Below are 6,821 nucleotides of genomic sequence, written 5' to 3'. Positions count from 1 at the left end.
GAAATATAATAAACGCTCTTATATTTCTTTACAGAGGGAATACATAATTATTTAAACATAATATTTTAACATATAGACCTTATTTGAGGTGTGTGCGTTTTGGGAATAGTTTCCAATAAATAACTATAAACTCATTTAATACCTAAATTACAACAAACAATTTCAAAATATAGCTCTCAGGTTCCCGCACTTGGCTACCGGGCCCGGTTATAGTTCCTGAAGCCCAGGCTCTCTCCCATTGATCCATCTATTTTTAGCCCGCTCCCATGACATTAGATAGGCGAGGCCCAATAAGGCCTTGTTCGGTTATAGGGGATCGGTTCCACTACAGGAACTAATCCCATGATATTAGGCATGCACCAGGTTGCAGGTCCTGCACCTCCCAAGCTGTGCTTGCTCAACATGTCAAGATAGGACTGGCATCTTAACAAAGGAAGAGATACACAGTTCAATGTAACGAATCATTTATCTAAAGTATATGAAAGACACTTCTTTTAACTGATACTAAGAGAAACAGCATACCTCTCTATTGAAGATGTTGCGGGGATAGGAAATTCTTCAGAAAATATAAGTTCATCGCTTGTTACTCCAGCGTTGGTCTCTAGCATGAGATGGGGTGGTGGCATTCTTCTCGTGGGGGCTCAGTCGCTTCTGCTTCTCCGGAGGGGAGGGGCCTGCTCCCACCATTTCTTTCTCTCCTGCATCGGCTTCTTCGAAGTTGCTAGATCTGAAGGTGAGGCTGCGGTGTGGTTCGGCTGATGGGTTTGCATCGTCTGGTTCCTTTTTCTTCTCTTTCCTTGGAGGTTTGTTATTTTCTTTGGTCCTTGTTAATTGCTTCCTATTTGATTCCGGGCATATAGTTTTGTTGTGTTTGGGTGTGGTTTGTGGATTGTGGGTTTTGGGGTGGTGTGTGGGTGTTGGGATGGTTCATATTGGTCGTTTCAGTGGTCTATATGTGGCTGTCATGTTGTGGTTTTGTTTTCTCTGTCGTCGATCTTTTCCCTGTATGAATTTGGGGCTAAACTCTAACATAAATATAGGTAGTTTGCAAGCGTTCAGGAAAATAATGTTGTTTGCTGTTTATCTAAGCCTATGTTTCTCTGTTTAGAGCAGACCTCCATAAAAAATATTGTTCACAGATAGTTGGTGCAAAAATAGCCATTCAAAAGCTCCCGTAAAGCCGGGAATTTTTTACAGGATCCCTTATAATTCCCTCTAGTAGCAACAACAACAGATCACGTATCCGTAAAATAACTACCGTTTTGGGGGAAGTTTGGGCAGCTCCAACAGATCCTGTAAACATGGAATAAATTTATAGGATCCTGTAAACTTAACGTTAACTTCCCTTTTGTTTTAGGGGAAGTCTTGCTTCTCGTAAACTTTGGGCAGCAAGGTAACCGCCTGAAACTTCATGTCGCGCCACACCGCCGCCCTGATGGTATGCCGCCATGTCGCCAGAATGCTAGCATGCCATCACCGCTTCGTTGGAAAGAGCACCTCATCATTGTCGCGTTGCCAGAAGCTGCCTGTCGCCACCATCGCCCTCGCCTACCCCTGGAAATGCCATCAGGCGTGTCGTTGATTGGTGGGCCCTAGGCCATTATCTAGTTTTGTTTGTTGAAAATAAAATAAAATAGATTTAGGGGAAGAAGTTTACGGGATCGGAAAAAGGTAGCTCTCAGGGAAGTTCCCCTAAAATTTACATACATCATATCATGTAAAAACACTTTTACAGAAAGGTTTTTAGGGGAACTGTTGGAGTTGCTCTTACTCCCCTCACCTTTATGGGCAGACTAGTGGTTGGGACGCCGCCTGGTGGCGCCGCTTGAGGCGTGATGGTGTGGTGCCTCATTTGTTGCTGCCCATTCAGCTTGCTTGTTTGGTCCATGTTGTGACATGAACATTTCTAGAGGCTTAGCAGATAAATATGCTATTTATATGCATCAGTAGGTCACATGGATAGGTCTCCACAAATAATCAAATTATATGAGCTGATGTTCATCACAGATTGATATTTGTTAGGAAAGGAAGCATCTCGTACTTAGTGCACATGAGGACGTTAGGCATGTGTTGCAACGGAGAAATGGTAAGTTCAGATCAACTTAAACTGAATGTATAGATAATGAGGACCACCCACTACAGTTGGTCCAAAGGTACGTAGTGTGGCATATTTGCTTGTATTTATAGCACAGGAAAGAAGACATACAGAGATACAACCAGATGGCATGGAAAATGCATTACAGACAACTCTTATTACTGTCACCGCCATCCACTACCCCGCACTGAGCCGACGCTCGCCTTCCTCATCGTCGTCTCCCCATCATAGTGTACTCCTTGACAAAGACCACGCCCTCTCACGGGGCATATTACATAAATTTGTTTGTCTTGGCTAACAACAAACTAAAGCATTTGGAAGACCGATCTTCTCAAGAAATGACATGCAAGTGAGTTTGGTCGTCTAATAAATATCATTTCGTTAAGTAGACAACCACAGTCTTATAGCGAATTTATAAATTAAGTAAAGAACTTCACAACAATAAACAACTAACAACATTGCAGTTTACGCTTGTAAAGCCACAAGATTCAAATACAGGCTCGATTATTACCTGCAAAATGTTAAGAAGAAATCTGATAACAATGTGGTTCTTCAGGATATCAATGCTTTGGACCGCCTATCCAATTATTTCAGCCCATTTTGTTCAAATCAAACTGATCACAAGATAACCTTGTAAAGACTATCCTTAAGAGAAATGATAAAGAAGGTAAAAATGCATGCTAGAAGGGAACCTGGTTAAGAAGGCTCATCAATCTCTTCAGGTATTTGTCCCTCTTAGACTCTTGGTATTATTAGATTCAACTTCAATTATATGACCCACCTGAAAAGCGAGCACGAAGGCACAAATGATACCAGATTCAACTTGAATCATGTGGCCGTCCTGAGCGACACGATTATTCAACATACCGATTCACAAAACGTATGAATCTGATGTGGCCCAAGATCAAGAATTGTGGTAGCAAGGATGAAATCAGTTCAGAAACATGGGCAAGCTTCTGCGATGCCTCTGGGGTGAGGACAACAAGCCACAAATACTACCAAAATTAACTAACTTCTATGTGTTTCACAGTTCAAAATTACAGGAATATGTTCAATCCATTACAAAATTATACTGACTAAAAATACAAGTCTCAACCCAAATAATACATGATTATACATAGATAGGACCAACCATTTAATCTAACATAATTTGTCCAGAATACATGCCCGCTTGTCAAAGAAAAGAATACAAACAATTGAAATAAAATCTGGCGTACAAACCTGCAAGAAATCCATCAATATGCAATACGAGTAACTTGAAAAACAAGATTGATACAAACACTTGTTCTCAACGAATGCAACTGAATCAGCTATGAAACTATGAGTAATCTTTAAAATGGAATATGACCTCAAATAGTTGAGACCGACTTTCCTATATAGTCTAAATCCGCCTACCTCGCATCCTTCCACGGATCAATCGCCTGCAACCACTAGAAGCTCACTTGGAGGAGTTGGGCGTCGCCGAAAGTGAAATTCTTTCTCTGGCTTGTCAGCCTTGACTGCTGCTGGACGGCTGACCGCCTCACTCGACATGGGCTTCAGGACCACACGGCGTGTCCCTTGTGCGACCAGGCCCCGGAGACGATGCAGCACCTCCTGCTAGCCTGCCCCTTCTTGCGGCAGGTTTGGCACGAGATCCTTTCCTGGATACACATGACCTGCAGATCGCGGGCAATGACAGCTCCCTGCTCGACTGGTGGCTCAATGCCAAGCAAGACACCCCCAGCTAATGCGCAAGGGGCTTGCATCCGTGACACTTCTGACATCCTGGATGATTTGGAAACACAGAAACGACTGCATCTTCGACGGCGCACAACCTTCCATTCACACCTTAGTGAGTATGATCAAACTCGAAGCCAGGCTCTGAGCTACTGCTGGTGTTGCTAGGCTTAGAGTTGTGCTGCCCACCACATGGGATGTGCACAAGCTTGTACTTGATGTCTGAAACCACCTCCTAGGAGGATTGTAATTACAAACTCTCTCTTTCCAATGGAATGAAACATATGGGTCCCCTGCGTTTTATCGAAGAAAAAAAATTCTTATATAGTATAGAAACTTCATAGGCAAACATTTTAACCAAATATATTTAGGGTCAGTAGGCATCCATGCGGTAATAAACATAAAAAAATACGTATGTGCGGTCATCTCGACCTTCCACGTGATTCAGCACAAAAGCATATAATCTATTTTATATACGTTAGATGACAAGAATAAGAAACAGATGGAACCATTTAATCAAGCATCTATCAGTGAAACATATAGTTACAAGAAGTAACCAACCTGGTCCCTATTCGGAAAGGATTCATCTTCCTGGAAACACATAATATTTATGAGAGCACACCGCTATCACACAATCACCAGCTGAGACATGCATGACAATATTTATGAGAAGCAAACCAATAGAAGTATGTCCAAACTGGGAAATAATGAAATATACTCTAGTGCATTGTAAATGTAACAGATGTCCTTCTTTTTATAGTTACAAGTCGGTGGGAGATCTCTCCCACTATCCTTTGCTCCTAAAAAACTCTATTGTAACAAAAGTACATTAAAACCACGGTCAATTTCACCGGTTGTGCATTTCTTTTGGACCATTGGTAAGGCAATCAAGAGTGCACTTCTAATAAAAAATTCCAACAACTCAATGCATCCGGCCACAAACATGGTATAATTTTTTCCCAATGTTGTACTAATTACATATAACCATTGAGAAAAAGGAATCAAGAACCCAAAATAAATTTGAACAGGAGAGGTCTTCCATCTAGGCATTGCAGCTGGACACCCACTCGTACCTCTTAATCAACGATCTGCTGGAGCGAGTGTGGCAGAGTGCCATGTGAACCTAGCGACGACGAAAGAAACTAACGCATTGAGAGGGAACTGCGATAGGAGGAAGGGATAAGGAGGGAAAGACATTGGGATGAGAATGTCACCTGGTTTCCTCGCCGGCATGGACATGATAATGTTCCAGTCTATGGAGAGCTTACCTTAGCTCGGTGACCTTTATCCAAACAAAACCACCTTTTTGCAATGGTCCCTAAGAGAACCATCGAAAGCAACTTTAATGGTCCATTGCTCATCTATCCATCTATGATAAAAAAAATCATGTATAAAAAACAACAACTTAGCATAGGCATTACTGCTTGTACGGATAACTAAATGTTGAGGAAAAAGTGGTACCTATTCCTCTCTCAAATCTGTGTAGGCAATTCTGTAGGCATGGCAATTAGAAAAAATTTATGCTCTGTACTCCAGTTACCAATCCCCTTAAGCCTTTTTTGTAGAGAGTTCCAAATAGTTGGTATCCTGGATACTATGTCCATCTAAACTTCTGTGGTAAGACAATGATGTGCAATTACAAAGTGGGTCTGAGAGTGAAATAATCCTCCATTTGGATCATCTAGTAGTCTTTTTTTTTTGAGCAAAATCATCTAGTAGTCTCTTGATCAGATTTACCTATAAGGGAGAGTCATCAGTAGATAGGAGTTTCCAACAGGTATTAATACATAACCTCTGCTACTCCTGATTGCTGGAAGGTTAGTACATACCTGGAAATTTGACTTCCAGTGTATGTTCGATTAAAAATACTGAAGAATTGAATACTCAAGAATATCCAATCACCATTCCGTAATCGCAAAAACTGCAGCCATATGTGAACTCTATCAGAAACTGGCATTAGAAATCGATGCCTCTCTATCAAGAATATCTAATCACCATTCTATAGTTGCAATCCCCATATTCTGTTTCCTTCCTTACATTGATTTTTTTTATCAGAACAAGCTAATCTCAATAGCTAGGCATGGTGATTTCTCACCATCCAAATAACCAATATGAGAGATAGATGGCATGTGCTTCCTTTAGCTTTGTCAATTCAGAACATAGTCCCACTAAACAACTATTGGCTCCAGCGTTTTCCCTTCTTCCTCACCAGAACATGAAGAAGAAAGCACAAGCATCAATGGTCACAAATCAACTTATTTGAAATCCCAGTCTAGAGTTCTTGCTTGAAAAATTGAAGTTCTTCCTGATTGACAACTCAAGCATTTCTTGTACTAACCAAGAGCAGAACAATACAATCAACGTCCATTGTTACATTAGTAGGCTTACAATTGAACAAATTGGAAGAAGTTTATATACAAATTTAATCGATAATCATGTACACTGGAGACCCTATCGCCATATCAAGAAGTTTAATTCAATATGAATCGGTAAAAAACTTGATAGAACCAACCATTATATAAATGATCTCATGTATCACCCGGCATGTTTACTCTCTGCACTGTATCTTGGCTATTAGTTCATTAGTTCAGGTGATCAATACCCAAGCAGACTAAAAATTAAGTGGGGTGGTGAACCCAAATTCAAGACTGGTGTATTATAGTGGTAGAGATATTGGTATACACAAAACACGGCACTGCAATGATAAGTAGTAATTCTGTAGTTTTGTTGCATAAAAAGAATTGAACAATCCGGTGATCCAAGTATATAGGCAAAGGTTCTATACATAACTTAAGAAATATAGCATAGTAACTGAAAATACAGGAGTAGACAGATCTAATGAATAGCGTACTATACAAAATAGCGTGGCCTCTAAAAATATGCTATTAGCGAGAGATTGTACACTGATCAATTTAACTAGACAATTTTCTACGCGCTATAGCATACAAGTAAATTATGTCCTCGTACCATCTTGGCAAGCTGATTACCAAAACCAATATTTTTGAAG

Source organism: Triticum dicoccoides, chromosome 6B (assembly GCF_002162155.2).
Source record: "Triticum dicoccoides isolate Atlit2015 ecotype Zavitan chromosome 6B, WEW_v2.0, whole genome shotgun sequence".
NCBI lineage: Eukaryota > Viridiplantae > Streptophyta > Magnoliopsida > Poales > Poaceae > Triticum > Triticum dicoccoides.
This window is presented reverse-complemented; position numbering follows the sequence as displayed.